Source organism: Pinus tabuliformis, chromosome X (genome assembly GCF_031772625.1).
Source record: "Pinus tabuliformis cultivar Carrire ecotype Pingquan chromosome X, CPIR1, whole genome shotgun sequence".
Taxonomy (NCBI): Eukaryota; Viridiplantae; Streptophyta; class Pinopsida; order Pinales; family Pinaceae; genus Pinus; species Pinus tabuliformis.
The window spans coordinates 1,138,704,684-1,138,725,542 of NC_142308.1; the positions used below are offsets into that span (position 1 = coordinate 1,138,704,684).

The following is a 20,859-nucleotide window of genomic DNA, read 5'->3' on the forward strand; positions in this document are numbered from 1 at the left end:
GCATGATTTTCGCACATGTTTTTGGACGCGATGGTTTTCAGTCCATGGCTTTGGATGCGATGGTTTTTCGGTCCATGGTATTGGATGCTTCGGCATGTATAAATATGTATTATAACATTGAAAGGAACATAATGAAAAATCAAGCTGGTAGTCCCGGTTTTGGGATCCAGGGGAAACTATCTGTGTATATGTGTTTTATGTGTTATGCTCTCGCATTGTTCATTTTATGTGTTTTAGAATTCGTATGCATGTAATTTTTGTACGGGGTTAAAACCTACATTTGGTATCAGAGCTGTTTTGGCTTCAAGGGGATGCCTTTGTTGTTGAGGGGTTTCGCTTGGGCCTGTGGTAGACCCTGTTCAGTGGGAGATCTGCGAGATCGATTCTAGTGGTGAAAGAAGATGGCGAGCAGTGGAAAGATAGAGATCGAGAAATTTAATGGTCAGAGTTTTGAGTTGTGGAAACTCAAGATGGAGGATTTGTTGGTGGATAAAGATCAGTGGATTGTGGTAGATCCGGGTACTAAACCAACATGAGTGTCCGATGAAGAATGGAAGAAGTTGGATTGGAAGGCAAAGAGCACAATATGATTGTGTCTCAGATTCAGTATTGTTGAATGTATCAGGGGAAGCTACAACGAAGGTTTGTGGGACAAGTTAGGGACTTTGTCCCAATCTAAGTCTCTGGTGAATAAACTGTTCTTGCGGAAAAAGTTGTATAACCTGAGGATGAAAGATGGAGACTCAGTGATAGAGCATCTGAACACATTTAATACTATGGTAAGTCAGTTAGCGTCTGTTGATATTAAAATTTCAGATGAAAATAAGTGCATCAGTTTGTTGTGTTCTCTACTAGATTCGTGAGATAGTTTGGTTATTGCAATAGGTAGCAATGCAACTACCTTGCAGTTTGATGAAATAGTCTCAGCCTTGCTGACGGAGGAGATGAGACGGAAAAATATGGAGAGCCAGAATGGTGATGCCTTGTCTGTATGAGGACGGTCCTAGAATAGAAACAAAAATAAATCATCGAGTGGGAGATCTAAACCTAGAGGGAGATCTAAATCTCCAGGAAAACCTGTAAAGGTGGTGTGCTGGAAATGCGGAAAGGAAGGGCAGTACAAAAGGGACTGTAAATCTAAAGCTCGTGATAAAGGAAAGGGATCTGATGATGCTCCTTCTACAGAGGCAAAAACCACCTCAGATGAAGGTGGGGATGTGTACTTGGCTTCTTCAAGTACACAAGTAGATCATGAGGCATGGTTAATTGACTCAGGTGCATCCTTTCACTTCACTCTCCATAGAGAGTGGTTCTGCGAGTATGAGTAATACGATGGTGGTGATGTATTCTTAGGGGATGATAGGAAGGCTAGAATCATTGGTCATGGAAAAGTAAAGTTGTAGCTGCAAGGTGGAAGGGTTAGAATACTTTCGGGTGTTCTGCATATTCCTGCATTGGTCAGAAATCTGATTTCTATAAGCAAGTTGGATGATGCAGGTAAAAAACAGTGTTATACCTGCAAGATGGTTCGAGGAGCATTGTTATTGATGCGGGGAGTTCGGATTAGAACTCTGTACAAGCGGCAAGGTGGCACGGTTGTTGATGGGTGCAATAGTTTTGTGGTTCCTGAAAGTGGAGTAGAAAATCTAGTGGTCTCTGGAGAAAAGACCATGCTGTGGCATCAAATGCTTGGACATATTGGAGAGAAGGGCCTTCAAATACTTCATGGTAAAGGTATGGTATAAGGTATGAGTAATAGCTCTTTGGATTTTGATTTATGTGAAAATTGTGTATATGGGAAGCAGAATCGGGTGAGTTTCCCCTTTGGTAGTAAGAGGGCGAAATAAATATTAGAGCTTGTGCACAGTGATGTGTTTGAACCTGTGAAGGTTCCATCACTAGGTAATTTTGTGTACTATGTATCATTTATATATGACTTCTCAAGGAATACATGGATATATTTCCTTAAGAAGAAGTCTAAAGTCTTTGACAGGTTTAAAGAATTTAAGGCTCTCATGGAAAATCAGACAGAGAAGAAGATAAAGGTGCTAAGGACAGATAATGGCAGAGAGTTTTGCAGCAAGGAATTTGAAGAATTCTGTAAGAAGTGTGGTATAGCATGATAGAAGACTACTCCATATACACCTCAGAAAAATGGAGTTGCAGAAAGAATGAATAAGATGTTGATGGAAAGGGCAAGAAGCATACTCAGTGGTGCCGGGTTAGGACAGGAATTCTGGGCAGAGGCGGTGGATACTGCATGTTACCTGGTTAATAGGTCACCTTCATCAGCGTTGGAGGATAAGACTCCACAAGAGGTATGGACTAGTAAGAAACCCTCTCTTTCACATCTAAGGGTATTTGGATGTGATGCATATGTACATGTTCCAGAGGAGAAACTAACCAAGTTGGATAGTAAATCTGAAAAGTGAATATTTATTGGGTATAAGGATGGTTTAAAGGGTTATAAGCTTTGGAACCCAGTAACAAGGAAGGTTGTGTACAGCCGAGATGTGGTGTTTAGAGAGGTGAAAGATGTTATTAAACATGAATTCCAACCAAAGGAGCCTGAGAAGATATATTTTGAGCTAAAGGAGGAAGAATCAAACTCTACAGCAGAGGAGGAATCAGAAGATGAAGAGCCACAAACTCCGGGTGTGAGAATATCAGTTCGAGAAAAAAGGCAGCCAGAAAGGTATAGTCCATCTGCTTTTTGTTCAAATTTTTCTTTGTCTATTACTGATGATGATCCCAGAACTGTGAAGGAAGCAGTGGATTCAAAGGATGGAAAACTCTAGAAAGAGGCCATGGTTGATGAAATGGCATCTTTGCACAAAAAAAGGCTTGGGGTCTGGTGGAGGTTCCGGCTGGAAGGAAACCCATTGGCAGCAAATGGGTGTTCAAGAAGAAGACAAATGCAGAAGCAAAGGTGGAGAAATACAAAGCTTGGTTGGTAGCAAAAGGTTATTCCCAGGTGTCGAGAATTGATTTTGTTGATATTTTTTCTCCTATTGCCAAGGTAGCTTCTATTAGATTGCTATTATCTGTTGTTGCTGCTTTTGACTTTGAGGTAGAACAAATGGATGTCAAGACAAAATTTCTTCACGTGGATCTGGAAGAGGAAATATACATGAAGCAACCTGAAGGCTTTGTGATGAAGGGTAAGAAAGAATTGGTATGCAAGTTAAAGAAGTCTTTGTATGGGTTAAAACAGTCACTAAGGATGTGGTATCAGAAATTTGATACATTTATACAGGGACTTGGCTTCAACAGAAGCAAAGAGGATCACTGTGTGTATTTTAAATTAATTGGTGACCATGTTATTTATCTGGTCTTGTATGTGGATGATATGTTGCTGATTGGAAATGACAAAGAAATTATCCAGGATTTGAAGACCCAATTTTCCTCCAAATTTGACATGAAAGATCTTGGTGCTGCAAACTATATTTTGGGCATGGAAATTAAAAGAGATCGGGCAAAGAGGAAGCTCTGGTTAAACCAGAGGAAGTATGTCGAGACAATACTGCAGAGGTTTAATATGTAGGATAGTAAACAGGTGAAGGTTCCTATTCCTGTAGGTGTGAGGTTATCTGCTGAACAGTGTTCCAAGAGACTAGAAGAGGAAGAGGACATGTCCTGTGTTCCATATGCAAGTGCAGTTGGTAGCCTGATGTATGCAATGGTTTGTACTAGATCAGACATTGCACATGCAGTAGGAGTATTGAGCAGGTTTATGTCAAAACCAGGGAAGGAGCACTGGACAACAGTGAAGCGGATTTTCAGGTATTTGCGTGGCACTAGTGATTATGGTTTGTGCTACCAAGGAAGACCAGGATTGTATATAGTTTTGGATATTCGTGGCTTTGTTGATGCAGACTGGGATGGAGATCTGGATCAGAGAAGATCTACAAGTGGGTATGTGTTTAACCTATTTGGAGGTGCAGTCATTTGGATGATTAGGAAACAATCTGTAGTGACACTATCAACTACAGAGGCAGAATACATGGTAGCCACTCATGGAAACAAGGAAGCAGTTTGGTTGCAGAGATTGTGTTCAAGTATGGGGTTAGTACAAGGAGCTATAACGATAGACTGTGACAGCCAAAGTGCAATTTTCTTGGAAAAAAACCCTGCATATCATTTAAAGACAAAGCACATTGATGTTCAATATCACTTTGTGAGGGATATGATAGAAGACAAAAAGGTGTTGCTGTTAAAGGTGGACACTTTGAAGAACACTACAGATGCATTGACAAAATCTATGAGCTCTGAGAAGTTCTCTTGGTGTAGAGAAACAATGGGCGTTGCAGGGCTGGATAAATGACTAAGCTGTCTTGTGGCCCCCTATGGAAAGAAAACAACAAGTGGGAGAATGTTGGGTTGTGTTATATTCTTTCCATGACTAGCCCACGTAGTTAACTAGGGGTTGGGGGGGGAGGTCACAGGGGGTTTGAGGGGCACCTGTAACCCCACTTTATGGGGTCCGGGGCAGCGCCCTAGAAAATTTTGGTTTTGGACCTTATGTTAGGTTGGCGGACCCACTTATGGTTTTGTGCATGATTTTTGCACATGTTTTTGGACGCGATGGTTTTCGGTAAATGGTTTTGGATGCGATGGTTTTTCGGTCCATGGTATTGGATGCTTCGACATGTATAAATATGTATTGTAACATTGAAAGGAACATAATGAAAAATCAAGCTAGTAGTCCCAGTTTTGGGATCCAGGGGAAAATATCTGTGTATATGTGTTTTATGTGTTATGCTCTCACATTGTTTATTTTATGTGTTTTAGAATTCATATGCAGGTAATTTCTGTATGGGGTTAAAACCTACACTCTCAACACCTCCTCTCTTTTTTTCCCAGTAGCATATAACATGATGAAAATTCCACTAAATATACAAGTTTAATGTTTTATGGCAGTTGAACATAGTGATCAAGAATTCATAAACATGTTATGTTTTATAAATCATCCAATTGGCGTTTTAGGACTTTTGGTCTCTTTAGTAAAAGAGTTCTATCATATATTGTTGAAGTATTAATAAATATACATTTTCTTGAACTAGTTTTCAATGGCATCGACATACATGCAACTTGTTGTGCAAAAAATTATTGTAAGTTCACTAAATATTTTTGAAGTCTTGCAATTGTTTCTATGATATCACCATATTTTTTTTGACACTCACTTTGCACATGTTTAAATCGATGTCATTGTTTTATCTAGCTATAACATATATGAACTACAATAACTAGTTGTAGCATATGAGTCAAGTACAAATTGAGCATCAATATTTGCACCCCATATTAAAAAAATATGTCGAGAAAAGCTATTAGTCCAAATGTTTGTTGTTTTTCTTTTCAAAAAAAATGTTTTTCATTTCATAGTAAACTGAATTGCATGGATATAAACAGATTCAATTATACCTATTTTTTCTAGAAAACTATCAAATGTATATGTCTCATCATGTTCCATATGCTTTAGTGAATCAAATATGGCTCTTGCATTCACCTTTGCTTTTTTATTGTCGAATCCCACGGGCTCAATTATTTGTCTTCTTGGCATTGGTGGTATTGGAAAATTGAACCTGCGATGCATCTTTTTTCCTTTCCTACATGTGCTTGTGTGACAACGATGTTCAATATTTTTCAGATTTGTAGGTAGTACAGTTGAATTGCATGAAAAGTACTTGTCAACGAACTTTTCGATTTCAATATTTGTACTTGTTCCATATATGGGAGGATTTTAAATCCATATCAATCCATGTTCATGTTGGCTTCCTCGATTTTGGAATTTTGTTACAAAAAAATAGTAACAACATCACCATAGTACTTGGACTCATGTGAAATTAACTAACATAAAGCATTCATTTTGCTTCTGTAATATCATACACATGTAACATGGTCATTTATTGTCACTTGCTATCAATATCATCTTCATCTACTTCATTTTCAGTACATGAATTTTTTTTCTCGATGTATTTGTTTCAAAGTCTTTACTAAAGGCTCCTAGATATGTTTAACACTGCTAAATGAAACAAAGAAAGTGGGTGGACCTAACTTTCAAATCATTGCATATAAGTTCTTGCGCAAATGTTAAAAATAGTTCGATGATGTTCGTATTCATTTAAAATCCATATAGGAAATGTTCGATGCAAGAATGTGTTTCAAATTTGTCATTGTTTTAACTTCCTTAGCTATTATTATTTTTCCTTTTAATTGTCATTTTCTTATATGAATCCAAATACAACTAAATACTTGATTGAGGATAATTCACACTATTTTGTAAAATAAATTCATTATATGATACACAAAATCATGATCGTGATGCAAAAATTCCCATTTAGCAATATCCTTATATGTAAAGTTTGTCGTAACACTTTCTAATCATTTTTTTTTGTAAAACAATGAGGTAAAGCTCATCTCTTCTGAATGATTATCTCTAATTATGCCTAAAGGCTTATAGCCTTCTCCCATAGCAATGTTCATTTGATTATTATGAAGATCATAAATACTATATGAATCACTAAATCCACGTAATTGCATTTTTGTTACCACCTCTTGATCATAGTAATCATTATCATCACTAATTTTTGTATTTGCATATATCTCAAATGAATATGCATCTTTGTTTTGATCAAAGACTTGTTTCCAGTTTTCATTTATTTTGACATTCTTTAGTCTATAGAGTGGATTTTTACACAATCGTCTCAATGCCCTCATGACATCATGAACACATATTCGCCTAACAATAAATATTATTTTAAACACTAAACATCCTTTAATTACCATGGCCACAATACTAGATTAATTTATGTCATGAGGAAGTGCAATTTGAATTCAAGATATGTCAGTAGGTACATTGATTATTTGACCAGTCAATGATAATTGTGGTTTTCTAAATCATTGTTCACGTTCTCGTATTTGAAAAAATGGTAATCACAATGATATCAGTCATTCCTCCCATTCATAATTTTTTTTCACTATGGAAAGTTTTTTATTACAACAAATTTGATAACTTTGTCATTGTCTAGCGCCTTTCTACATTTTTTGAATATGCACTTAATTTTGGACAAATTGTTGGCTTGTTTTTCTATGACATCTCTTTTAAACCAAGTTTGATTGCAAGTCACACAGTCATAAACAAGAACATCTTATATTTTCTTAAAGTATTATTTTTCATCCATTGTTTCAGATGTATAATAAAAAATCTATAACAATTCTTTATGTTCTTTAGCAAATATGCTATCCTATATTGACTTTCATCGTTTCGATCGTCTTGTAATTCGACTTGTTTCAATGAATTTTTTTTCTTATGATTTTTTTTATTTTCATGCAACAAAGAACATGGTATTATTCTTACATTGATAGGCCTTGTAGTAAGTTCCATACTATCTTCATTAATGTCCAAGTTCTTAGATCTAGAATTTAATGGCTTGCATAATTTTCTAAGAGCACTTGTTTCAAAAACGTCTTTGTTTATTATACGTTTTTGATTCAATGCATTGAGAGTAATGATCTCTTGTTTGCATTCATAATTTTTTTTGTCATTTTGTATGCCATTTTCATTCATGTCCATGTTTTCAAATTGATGCATATTAATGCACTACTTTTTTAATTGGATTCTTCTATACATTGCTTTTCATTAGCTGCTTCAATAGGACATGAAATGTTTTTTTGTTGTAGTATCTATTTGAGAGGTTCATAATGCAAATGTCATACACTAGTACCAAATTGCATAATATGGAATATCGTTTTGTCTTTCTCGAACCCATGAAATTCAAACACAATAACTAGAATGTCAGCGGACCATATGCATATAGTTATGTTCAATATATATCATATCTAGTCATAAACAAAAATGTCACCATCTATCTTCCCTTTTTCATATAGCTTTGTTAATTTTATAATGTATCCAAGGGAGCTTCATTGGGGGGGAAATACCATACCACGTGCATTCATATTGGGGGATATATATTGAGGAAAAAATGGCATAATATAATGAGCATATAACAAGGGATAAAGGGTTTTTATATTGGGAGGTATAAAAAATGGAGCTCAAAGTTAATGAAAAAATATGAAGGGGTATAATTTTTTATAATGAAAATATGGATACCTACAATATCTAGTGAAATTAGGGTTTTTTTAAGTGGGGAAGGTGTATTGGGTTTGTCTTGGTATGGGGTTAAATAATGTGACTTTTAGAGGTATTTTCCAATATGTAGTCAAATTAAGGGTACTGTTTAGTATGCCACAAACACACATGCTATGTCATAGGTTCTAAAAACATGTTTTGATTTAGGATTGTGTCTTAATATGACACACCAATCCCTATCCAACACATATGGGTAAAAAAGCTCTTTGTTGCAGTGTTTGGGGAAAACATAAGGCTCCCTATCTTCATGCCACATCTTTCTAGAGTTGATAGATATCAACCCACTATCGTGATCTTCCTTTACATTATTCCGATCAAAGGTGTCCCACCATTTGCACCTAAAAATAACACATTGGATGAAGAGATCTCCACTTCAATGATCTCTTGTATATTTCATACTTAACTTAATGTCCCCTGTATTAGGTTTTGATCACGGTGGCGAGCACAACTAGATTGGTTGAACTCAACTTCCAATCCACATTGCTGTGCCATGCGTCCATCATCGACATCCTCCGAATGAAAATTATGTCCATATATCCACATAGATGAGAACAAATGCACCTATAAAAAACTGTTACGTGTCTAATAACCTGAACATAATTAAAATATAAAATATATATTTTATAATTCAAAGGTGCATTATGAAATTAAAAATGTATAGAAAGATATTATTATTGAGTTGTTGTACCCAATCCTTATGTTTAGCGTATCCTCTCCAACACGTAGGTAACCATTAGATGCACTGTATTTCTCTCTGACTTAGTCAACAACCCAATTATTGGGGCATATCATTGGCATATTTTCTTTTAAATGATTAGGATAAAGAATTGTTCTACAATTCAACTATCTAAATTCATTCATGTCAGTATCCCATTTCCCCCTCTTTTGTACATACAATGTGACCCACGGCTATGTCGCTTCCAAATTGTAAAGAATGAATTTATTGATGGATTCACTTTTTGAATTCGCTAATGAAATCAAACATACATATATAGTACGTATGAGATCAATATATACATTATGAATTTCAGTGTGAATAGTTATTATCTAGAAATTTAACAAATGATAAGTTACTTACTCTTTATCATGCACCTTTCTCTATTCGTTTTGAGAATCTCCACTTCTCTTTTGTCTTCATCCCTTTCATCATCCCAAATTACCGCACTTGGTGTGTTTTCCATCTACTTCATGTACTCGCTGGCATAATAGAAAGACTCATATGATATGTACCCCTCTTTGATAGACCCCTTGGGTTTTTCCCTTTTTCAAACAAAACCTTTCAATTTCTTCATGTACCTCTCTAAGAAGAACATCCAATGACAAGAAACCACCCCAAATAATTCAAACTTGTCTACTAGGTAAATTAGAAGATGAACCTGCAAGTCCATGAAAATCGTTGGAAGTTCTTTCTCAAACATACAAACAATCTCAACTATCTCTTGACGCCACCATGGAATGTTAGCCATATGGATCTCCTTTGATGTGATCCAACTTACAAATGTAGATAATTAAGATATGGCATGTCGTAGGTCTTGGGGGAAGTCATGGTTAACATATCCATGCATAAGCAAAGGATAATGACACTACAAAGTAAACACATACAAAAATTAATTATATTTTATACCACGACATAAACATAATAACGAATAATAAAATCATGTTTTTGACATATGTACTCTTAGAATGTTCAAATGGTCATGTGATTTCAACCCTGACAAATGGTCTTCCACAATGAAGCAACATCGTAGTGAAGACCCATATAAATAAGGCGCCCTCACATCCATTATAACTTAATTTTCCAAAGAAAGGTTATCTTTATTTAAAATACATGGGACATTACCTTCTTTTAAAGACCAAGAGGGACCAACCTCTCCTCTACTTTCTTGTCTTGGCGAATGTTTCTTTTTAGTTTTTGAAGAAATAAGATCTATCCTAACAGCCAATGTGTCATTTTCTTTCGACGATATGTGCCTCCATAAAGAAGATGAAACATTTTTCAATAAATGTAGGGGATATAGTAAGTGGGAAATCTTAATATGCTCGCAATATGGGAGCTCATAAAAGACAATTTTCCTTACCATCCCAATGGGAAATTTATTAATATAGGTGTCGAATAATTATGGATCATCGAACATAGGCTCTCCATTTGAATCAAACATTTATGTAGTCTCCTTCTCCTTCTCTCTCTCATATGCTCTAATCCATTTAGCTAGTGTCAATATTGGAGGCCTTTGGGTTCTCTCTGGTTTACCATTAAAAGCATATGTTGCTCTTTTGTAAGGGTGTTTTGCTGGGAGGAATACCTTGGAGGATTCATGTGCTGGATCTCGTAGGTGGTTGGACCACGCAGCCTTCAGAGAACGTCCAAAAAATTTACATCCATGATACCCTTTTGTTACAAGACCTATGAGATTATTGTATACAAGGCACGTTAGGAATCATTAAGATCAGAACAATTGCAGTGAATTAAATTGATATGAAAACAATAATGTTACATATATTAAAAAGTCAACAAACATGTAATTTAATAGAGAAAACTCCTAAGCCTGGATAATCATGTGTCGTGTAAGCACATATGCCATACAACATAAAACTCCTCTCTATTGTGATGGGTCTTGATACATCATATATATGTATCCCTTCCCATAATTCCTTCAATTCATCTACCAATGGTTGTAAATAGGCATCCATATTCTTCAATTGTCTTCTACCAGGGACTATGAGACCCAACATAAGATGTTCATTCTTCATGGACACCCATGCGGGGATATTGTTATTGATCACTACTACATGAAAAATAGAATAGTTGTTGTTTTGGGGGGAATATGGATTGACGCCATCCATGGATATGCTGAGTCATAGAATTTTTACACATCGTTGAATTTTTTAGGCCATGTATCCTCTATATGCTTCATGGTTATCAAATCTGTTGAGATTCACATAACTCTTGACTCACTTTTGTGTGAGGCATACCATCCATGCAACATAGCTAATTCTTTGCAATGAAAGAGCCTTTGAATCCTTGGGATTATAGGAATGTGCCTCAATATATTATGAGGAGGACCATGTGATTTACTCTTTTTTTTTGTTTTATGGTACCTTCCATGCCCATATTTCAGAGACATCTCTTTATCTGCATATTCTCCTCTATATAGAATACAATAATTGAGACATACATGATATGATATGTACCGAAAACCCAACATTTTCAACAACTGATTTGCCTCTTTGTATCTACTGAGCAAGACATTATCAGTCAGAAGAAAATTGTCTTTGAATAACCTACAGTTGGTGGGAAATAAAAATGTAAATGTTAATATTTAATGTTCATAAAATTGACCATTTTTAATGTTGATTGTGTAACAAGATTTCTCAAAATATAAGGGAATTGATGATGGTCAATTACCTCAATATTGTCGAGAAACATGCATTCGACATGCCAAAATTTTCTTTTGACTTGTATAGTAACATCATTGTCCCCATCTAGGTACAATTTGACTAGACACCAAGTTCAAAGAGAGGGGTGGTAGAAGCAGATTTTAGGCTTTCGAAGAATGTATCAATGATATGAGCATCGTCCCCTAGCTCATTGTTCTGAAATGCATCTAACAACATTGTCTCCATGACATTCATATCCCATAAGTAATCATCCATACCAATCTCTATTTCATTTCCTCCATTGCTAATTATCAATGAAAAACTACTATTGTTACGATCATTCCTAATTAGTGATTTTGGAAATAGTTGGAACTGAATAGGTGGTTGATTCAACCATTATTTTTATGCTTCAGCTCCAAATTTTTCTCTTAATGTTTCCTTCTCTCAATTTGACATTGTAGTGGGGTGCACTTGAAAATGGTAGGTGGTTCGCTTATCATCACTAGAATCCTAATTTCAAAAAATATTGAACATTAGTGAATCAATTATATTAATAAGAAAAATGCAATTGGTTTATTGAACTTACATTATATCAAGCAACTATTACTATCCTTGATCTATGATTGCAGCTAGAAGATGGCATGTTACAATTGGTAGGGTAAAGTGGTTATCCATTTTCATTTACCAACTACTTGCGGTATGTTGCTCCTAATAAGAGATTCTAGCATTTTTGAACTAGTGGAATACTTTTTTCATTTGAACTCAATTCTGAATTAGGTTCCTACAAATTTGGATGTGATTTTATTCAAATTGACAAGGATTAAAAAAAAATCAATTAGATAATCAAAATATAAATAAAATCCAAACTTATTGATGATGGAAAGGGAGAACCCCGTGAAGGAATTTAAGCAATATGGAATGAGTTGGAATTTGAAGCATTGGCCATTTCATATTATGAGATTTTATCCTTGCATTTGAGAAAAATCAGCAGTAATTTTTTGTGTGTATATACCTAAAATTAATTTCGAGAACCGTATAACCACAATTTGAATTTCAATATAGTTTTCAAACCATTTTCATGAATAACACAACTTTAAGTAGAAAAAATATACTATGAACTACTGTAACTCATGTGGATGCATCCTAAACAATAATTTGACATGAATATGTCATTTTATGTGAAAATAAAAATTCAAACAACTTTTAAAGCATATTGGTTCTCTTGTAAAATTAACTACATCGACGGGTTTAAATAATAACCACAAAAATGTGTCAAAATAATAACCACACCGATTTCTTGGATTTTGAAAATAAAAAGGGAATTTTATCATATTAGTGTGTTAAAAAATTTAGCACAATAATAAGTAATCTTAATTGGTGCACTTTACTCTTAAACACACTGATGATTTTTACTATGAAACACAAGGGAGAACCCCGTGAAGGAATATAAGCAATATGGAATGAGTTGGAATTTGAAGCATTGGCCATTTCATATTATGAGATTTTATCCTTGCATTTGAGAAAAATCAGCAGTAATTTTTTGTGTGTATATACCTAAAATTAATTTCGAGAACCGTATAACCACAATTTGAATTTCAATATAGTTTTCAAACCATTTTCATGAATAACACAACTTTAAGTAGAAAAAATATACTATGAACTACTGTAACTCATGTGGATGCATCCTAAACAATAATTTGACATGAATATGTCATTTTATGTGAAAATAAAAATTCAAACAACTTTTAAAGCATATTGGTTCTCTTGTAAAATTAACTACATCGACGGGTTTAAATAATAACCACAAAAATGTGTCAAAATAATAACCACACCGATTTCCTGGATTTCGAAAATAAAAAAGGAATTTTATCATATTAGTGTGTTAAAAAAATTTAGCACAATAATAAGTAATCTTAATTGGTGCACTTTACTCTTAAACACACTGATGATTTTTACTATGAAACACACCAATGTTCTGAAAAACTGAATGGATGCATCCTAAACAATAATTTGACATGAATATGTCATTTTATGTGAAAATAAAAATTCAAACAACTTTTAAAGCATATTGGTTCTCTTGTAAAATTAACTACATCGACGGGTTTAAATAATAACCACAAAAATGTGTCAAAATAATAACCACACCGATTTCCTGGATTTCGAAAATAAAAAAGGAATTTTATCATATTAGTGTGTTAAAAAAATTTAGCACAATAATAAGTAATCTTAATTGGTGCACTTTACTCTTAAACACACTGATGATTTTTACTATGAAACACACCAATGTTCTGAAAAACTGAAAAATAGATTAAAAAAAGGGTGCGATTCTATTTTTTTAAAATTGAAAAGAAATGGTAATTTATTTTTCTAAACCTAATTTCATAAAGTCTTATAAATAGTTAGAAGCTATTCACAATTTCATTATTTTTCCCAAAATTTCAAGGAAAAGATTTGCAAGAGAGACATATTGGGAGCACTGTGGAGAAATAGAATAGTTTGGAACAACAGAATTATTCAGAAGGTTAGAAATTGAAAGGTATGGTGATTCACTAAAAACCCTGCATAGTTAAAAAATTACTATTGATTTTACTAATAATATTTTTTCCTATTTAAATTTAATTAAAATTGAAAAAAATAAATACTTACCTTAAACCCTTGCTTCTTTTTTCTTATGTGTTTGAAAAATTTCACCCGAGGATTCAACTCCCTTTATCACTTCACAATTAGGGCTTTTCATTTTAGGCATTTTATATTTAATGAGTTTGTGTTACTATATATATGGAATTTGACATGTAAGGAAGGGGGACTACTTATTTAATTGGATCCAAACACTACCGTCCCTATTTGTTTTTTTTTAAATGATTTATATTTATCGGTGTGCCCTGTGTAATATAATACACTAGTTTGCCTCTATCAAGTAGGAATCTTAAATCCAAAAAGCTTGTGTTTAATATTTTATGTTTTTTTTTACTGTGATGGTGCTACATATCACACTATCATAATTTAAAGTCAATAATTAAATGGCCTAGTTCATTTACTAAATTAAACGCACGGGTGCATTTATGAATATAACCGCACCGGTTACCAAACCTCTTTTTGGCTAAAAATTATGTGATTCATTAGAAAATATATCTAATATCTTTTGTATTAATTGACACGGGTTGTATATTGATAAGAAAATGACCAAGAAGTTGTCAAGTAACAAAAATACTGATCGATACAATGATAGCGGATCTAAAAATGAAGAAAAGACAACTTCTTTGTAAATTCTTTACAAAATTAATATGTTTGAACTATATGTAAGTTTAACTAATATGTATTGGTTAGTGTGTGTCATTTAGAGACACAAAATGAGGAAGCTCGATAAGATTCTTTCTGATCTATGTGTAGAAGAGCGTAAAATCCTAATAGAAAAATTGCAAAAGAATGAATCAGGTGAATGAAAAAATATTATTCAATATGAGTTTTTCTTTATCTGAATTTTCATTAATAATATAATTAAGAATATTATATATTATGTTTCAAACAATCTATTAATTCACCTATGTTTAATGTTCTATAGGGACCAATGACGAAAGAAAATATTGTCATTCTAAGAAAAAACAAATTATAGAACATGTAAATAACGAAAGAAAATATTGTCATTCTAAGAAAAAACAAATTATAGAACATGTAAATAACGATGAATTAGTCTTTAGCTCATTTGGAGTGGTGCTAGAGGTTAATGAAAGGGGGGAAATATTTTACATAACTATGAGGGATATAGTGGAACAAATGTATAGACTACTTTCCACTTACAATATAGAAATCAATCCAATGATTCCAAGAACCAAGTTATATTTAAACTACAGGAAGTGTTTCTAGAGCAATAGTTAATGAGACGTGTCAAACTTGCAATAGAAGAAACATACAACAAAAAAAAAATTATTCAAAAAGTAATATTCCTAATTAATTTTTTTCTAGAATTATATGTATATATTACTACAAAGAATTCATTTATTAATATCAATTTTTTTATATTTAGTTTTCATATATCAATATAAAAATAGTTTATTACTTTTTCATGAAAATTATGAAAATCCCAAATAATCGACGAGCTGATATCTGAAATGTGCTAGTAGGAATGTTCAAAAAGGTGTACAAGGAGATGTCCAAAGAAATGGAGATAATCGCATCACAGGAGGAGTCATCTCAACAACAACATGCTTCAATTGCATGTAATCATTGATTTTTTCTATTACAACAACAACATGCTTCAATTGCATGTAATCATTGATTTTTTCTATTACGTCCATATAAACAAATAATTTAGCATTAAATATTAATTTTCAAGTATTTCCTTGCAAAAAACAAAACAAAATGGAACTCATTCAGCACATGAAACAAGATGACAAAGAAGAAAAGGGTCGATATCAAAGTTTGTGAGCAATTGTTAATATTTCCTTGTAACAACTTAAGATTTCATTTTTGTATATTTTAAGTTTTTTTACACCAGTCATCCTTGAATGTCTTCAAATAGGTGCTAACATACAAAGAAGAGTCGTCAAAAGAGTTGATTGACATTGGGTTAAATATGGGTTGTGAGTATATGTTGGCATATCAAAAATTAATTGTAGAACTTGTAAGTATTTATGTTGTATCACTTCTCTGATTTTATAATTAATAGAAAAAAATCCTTTATATTAAATCTATGATTTATTATGGGATATAAAACTTGCAAGAAACAAAGTATGGAACTAAGCGAGCAGAAGAGTTGTTGAAAGAAGGAATGAGATTTGGTTTTGAAAGAATGTGTATAATTCAGGACTTACTTCTTGTTATGGTACTTTGCTTTTCGATTTACATTGATGTATATTATTTATTTCAATTTTCATTATTTTCACCAATGTAGAAACGCTGATTACACTTTATTTTTATGTTTATAGATGGAACTTGAAGAAGATGAAAACAATCAATGCAATCAACAAAACATTCATCCAAATAACCCAAGTCATGGAAGCAACTCGAGCATTGATAGCAATTCCACTGAAGGATGATGATATATTTGGATATCAATGCAAGCTATTGTATTTTTTGAAATAATTGTTTGTGAAAATAAGACATTTTGTTTAATGTAATGGACATAGTGTCCCAATTGAAAGACAAGGGGTTACCAATAACTATCCCATTTTGTATGACAAAAAGCCTATTATTCATATATAATAAAATACATTTTAATTTATTTTATTGCATTGTCTAATGTCACTGTGAAATGTTACACCACTGATTAAATATATGGATGATTAAATATTATAATGAAGGGATGTGAAATATGATGATATAACAAATTAATCCCAACAAAATATACAAATGCACTAATCAAAATTAAATTTATAAGAATGTTGTTAAAAGATATATGTTGATTTTTTGATGACTAACGGATTTATATATCACAATAATTGCACTCTCATAGTTCGATGTTTCTAGAAAAGAGAAAACGAATACAGGGGCATCCTATATTAATGTGCGTCACTCTAAATACGATTTTTTCAACAACGATATTTAGAATGTTAAAAATAGCAACAAGAAATTCCAATTTAATTTGTCCTTGAATTAAATTATGAATTAAATTTCTATTTTCATAGCAACTTGTAATAATTAATTAAGTTAAATTGACTTAATTGACTTAAAAAATTTGAGTTGGAAGTCTATCTAGATTCATGTAGAGTGATCCCTAAATTTTAGGGGCCCAGGTTGAGTTCTTTTGAGTTGTAATTAGATAACTCAATCTAACTGAGTTATTGTCAGTTAAAATAGTTCTAACTGTTGGAGGAACTAGTAGGAGTCTAGTAGTGGGGAAGTGCACCAGTGCATCCTCAGTGCCACATCAGCTAACTAAATATTCACTCATAAATAACTCAAGCATGTCAGTTCAGAGGAAGACCCAGTTGATATTAGAGTTCAGGGACAATGTACTATCAATTGTATAATTTTCTGAGTTGTACAGATGGTGCATGCAATCAGTTAAGGACCTATGTTTGGATTGTGCAGTTATGGAGAGTGGATTTCCCAATTAAATATGGGTTATTTCTCTTAGGAATTGTGTAAGGAAGTACGAGATTGGAAGGCGACAGAATTGGCTAAGTGTTGGCTTGAGATGGCTTGTAAGGCAGAGAGATAGATTGTATTGGTGCAGGGATTGTTCAGGATGAACAAGCATTGTATTTTGTTCTCAGATCTTTTGGTTAATGCAATATAGATAGTTGGGGTTTTTAGCAGTTACCGTCCCCAGAGAAATATTGTGTTATGTGTGATTGATATTCCTCCTTTTCTTCTTATTGTTTTCATCGATCAATGTTTGTTTCTGCTAAAGAGTAGAGTAGATTATTGTCTTGTGTTTTAGCATATCACATAAGATGTTGAATATACAAGTAAAAATTTGCATGGTATTAGAGATGAAGACAATATAGAAGAGGATAATTTGAGTTTTTTTGTGGAGGTGAAATCAAATTTGCAGTTCATACTTCAAAATCAGAAATATGGCTTTCTGCGGTTTGAGACTTGAGTATGCCTTGGAGGGTAGCTTGAATTACATAGCCTGGAAGGACAGGATAGAGGCAATACTGGAAGACAATTGTCTCAAGGAATTCATAGATCATGACATTCCTAAGCCACGAAAATCAGATGTTAAAGGTCTGGATGAATGGAGAAAGTGTGTGGAAAAGGTGAGAAGGATTATCCCTGAAGGAATTCGAGATCACATTGTCTCGAGCCTCCATGGTAAGGATACTCCATATGAAATGTGGAAGACATTGACAAACCTATTTCAAAATAGTAGTGACCATAGGAAAGTGGCACTGGAGGACAAACTTAGAAAGATCAATATAGAGAAGGACGACTCAATTATGAAGTACTTAACTAAGTTCACTCATTGTCAGGATGAGCTTGGAAGTGTCAGGATTACTATTTCCGAAGACGATATGGTGAGCCTAGCTCTTCTAGGAATTCCCAAGATCAAGAAAAGTTACTAGGACTCTGTTAATGGGAGGGAGCAGCTACCATATTGGGAGCGACTGTGGTCATATTTGGTACAAGAAGATATACACAGGAACACCAGAGGCAAATCCTCATCAAATGGTGATGATGAGGAGAATTGTGCCTTAGCAGGTAAGGCAAAGAAAGGGAAGGGGAAGTCATACCATTCTAAATCAAATTCTTGTCATAGTGGAAAGAAGAAGGTCATGTTGAAAGTCAAGTGTTTTCATTGTCACGAGCTGGGACATTTTGCCACAAAATGTCCACTCAAGAAGGCCGATAAGAAGCCCTCAGGAGGAGTGGCAGGTGAGGCTCTTGCCTTGCAATTCGAATTGGAATTTACCCTCATCACTTGTATGGTGTTATCAATGATGGGTAGTGTATGGTACCTGGATAGTGGAGCTTCTTTCCACATGACTAGTAACAAAGAACTCTTTAGTAACTTGGAGGAGAAGGATCTCCAGATGCATATCAAGATGGGTGATGACGGGAGGTATAACACTACTGGGATCAATATAGTTATCTTTTAGAGGGAGTCAGGTTCTCCCCTCACTTTGCAATATGTTATGTATCTCCCTGGTTTGAATAAGAACTTGGTATATGTTGCCATGTTAGAGGATAGAGACTATGATGTGATATTCAATATGAGAAAGGCATTCCTTCATCACATAGCCACGGGATAGGTGAAGAGGATAGGGATTCGAGTGAAGAATATCTACAAGTTGGTAGTAGAATATTGTGCTACCTTGAGCATGAAAGATGAGAAGGTGCAGAGCTGAGACATCGATAAGTTGTGGCACATGAGATTGGGTCACTTGCATCATGGCACTTTGAAGATCATGCAACAAATTTCTACCAGTATTCCCAAGGGTACACTTGAGCAGGTTCACACATGCAAAGGGTGTACATTGGGAAAGTACACCAAGGCTTCATTTCATGACAAAGATAGTCGAGAAAAGATGATCCTTGATCAAGTCCACTCAAATGTGTGTGGACCATTCTCGACAACATCCACGACGAAGCACATGTATTACATTATATTTGTTGATGATTTTATCGTAAGTGTTGGATATTCTTCATGCAGAAAAAAGATCAGACTTTTTTAAAGTTTTGTGAATTTAAGGCACTGTTCGAGGAAGATACTGGAAGGAAGGTTAAAGCTCCCAGGAGTGATAATGGTGGAGAGTATGTTTCAAATGAGTTTAAAATTTTTTGTGCATCAAAAGGAATTCGGAGGTAGTTGATAACACCTCATAACCCATAACATAATGGGGTTGTTGAGTGGAATAACGAGAGTATTGTGGGATTGGAATGGGTGATTTTGCATGATTAGGGCCTACAACTACACTTGTGAGTTGAGGCATGCAATATAGTTGTTTATTTGTAGAACAAAAGAACTCATCAAATCCTTGGGATGAGTACTTCGGAAGAAGATTTTTCAGGGACGAAAACAGATGTGGGACACTTTAGGATTTTTGGTTCATCAGTCTACTCCCATGTAATCAAAGATGCACGGAAGAAGCTTTAGCCAACAATAGAGTTGTGGATATTTGTGGGGTACAATGATACACCTCATAACTATTGGGTGTACTTGCTGACTAATAGGATGAAAATGGTTCACAGGGATGTAAAAGTTGATGAAGAGAAGGCCATGAGATGTTCCATTGAGAGGGAGCTACAACTACATGAGGTTGAGGAGCTCTTAGCTCTAAGGAGGAACATCATGATGATGTGGAGCAACCACATATATATGAGCAGGAGTTTGAGACACCCACTCTTGTAGATTCTTCTAGAGATGGGAGAAAGCGCACTAGATAGGATGATAGGTTAGTGCATGATGCTAGAGATAATGTCGGAGAACCCACATCACAGTGTAGGTAGAGGAGGTCACCTGAGAGTTACAATGGATACATGGCTCTTGTGAGTGGATGTGTAGAGACTAAGCCATCTTCTTTTGAGGAATTAGTGCAGCAATCAGTTTGGGTTGATGCCATGGTTGAGGAATGCGACTCCATTCTCAGGAACAATGTTTGGGATGTGGTCCCAAGATTGGTGGACAAGTCAGTGGTAAGTTCTCAATGGCTTTACAAGATAAAGTAAGCAGTGGATGATAGTGTGGAGAAACATAAGGCCAAGTTTGTGGATTGAGGATTTTCTCAGGTGGAGGGGATTGATTAGAATAGGACTTTTCTCCTGTTGCAAGGTACTCATCAATCAGATCCATTTTGGCACTGTTAGCGCAGATGGGATGGAAGATACATTAGATGGATGTAGAGACAACATTCCTCAATGGCATCATTGAGGAAGAGGTATATATT

At 34.4% G+C, this 20,859-nt stretch overlaps 1 long non-coding RNA gene across 1 annotated transcript in view; it reads left to right on the plus strand.

Annotated features, from left to right (window-relative positions):
* LOC149143856 (uncharacterized) overlaps positions 1-16,716 on the plus strand; it is a 34,507-nt gene extending 17,791 nt beyond the window's left edge. The window contains exon 3 of the long non-coding RNA XR_016265303.1: positions 16,453-16,716. This is a non-coding gene — a long non-coding RNA (uncharacterized LOC149143856). The remainder of the gene's footprint in view (positions 1-16,452) is intronic.
* The last annotated feature ends 4,143 nt before the right edge of the window (positions 16,717-20,859 follow it).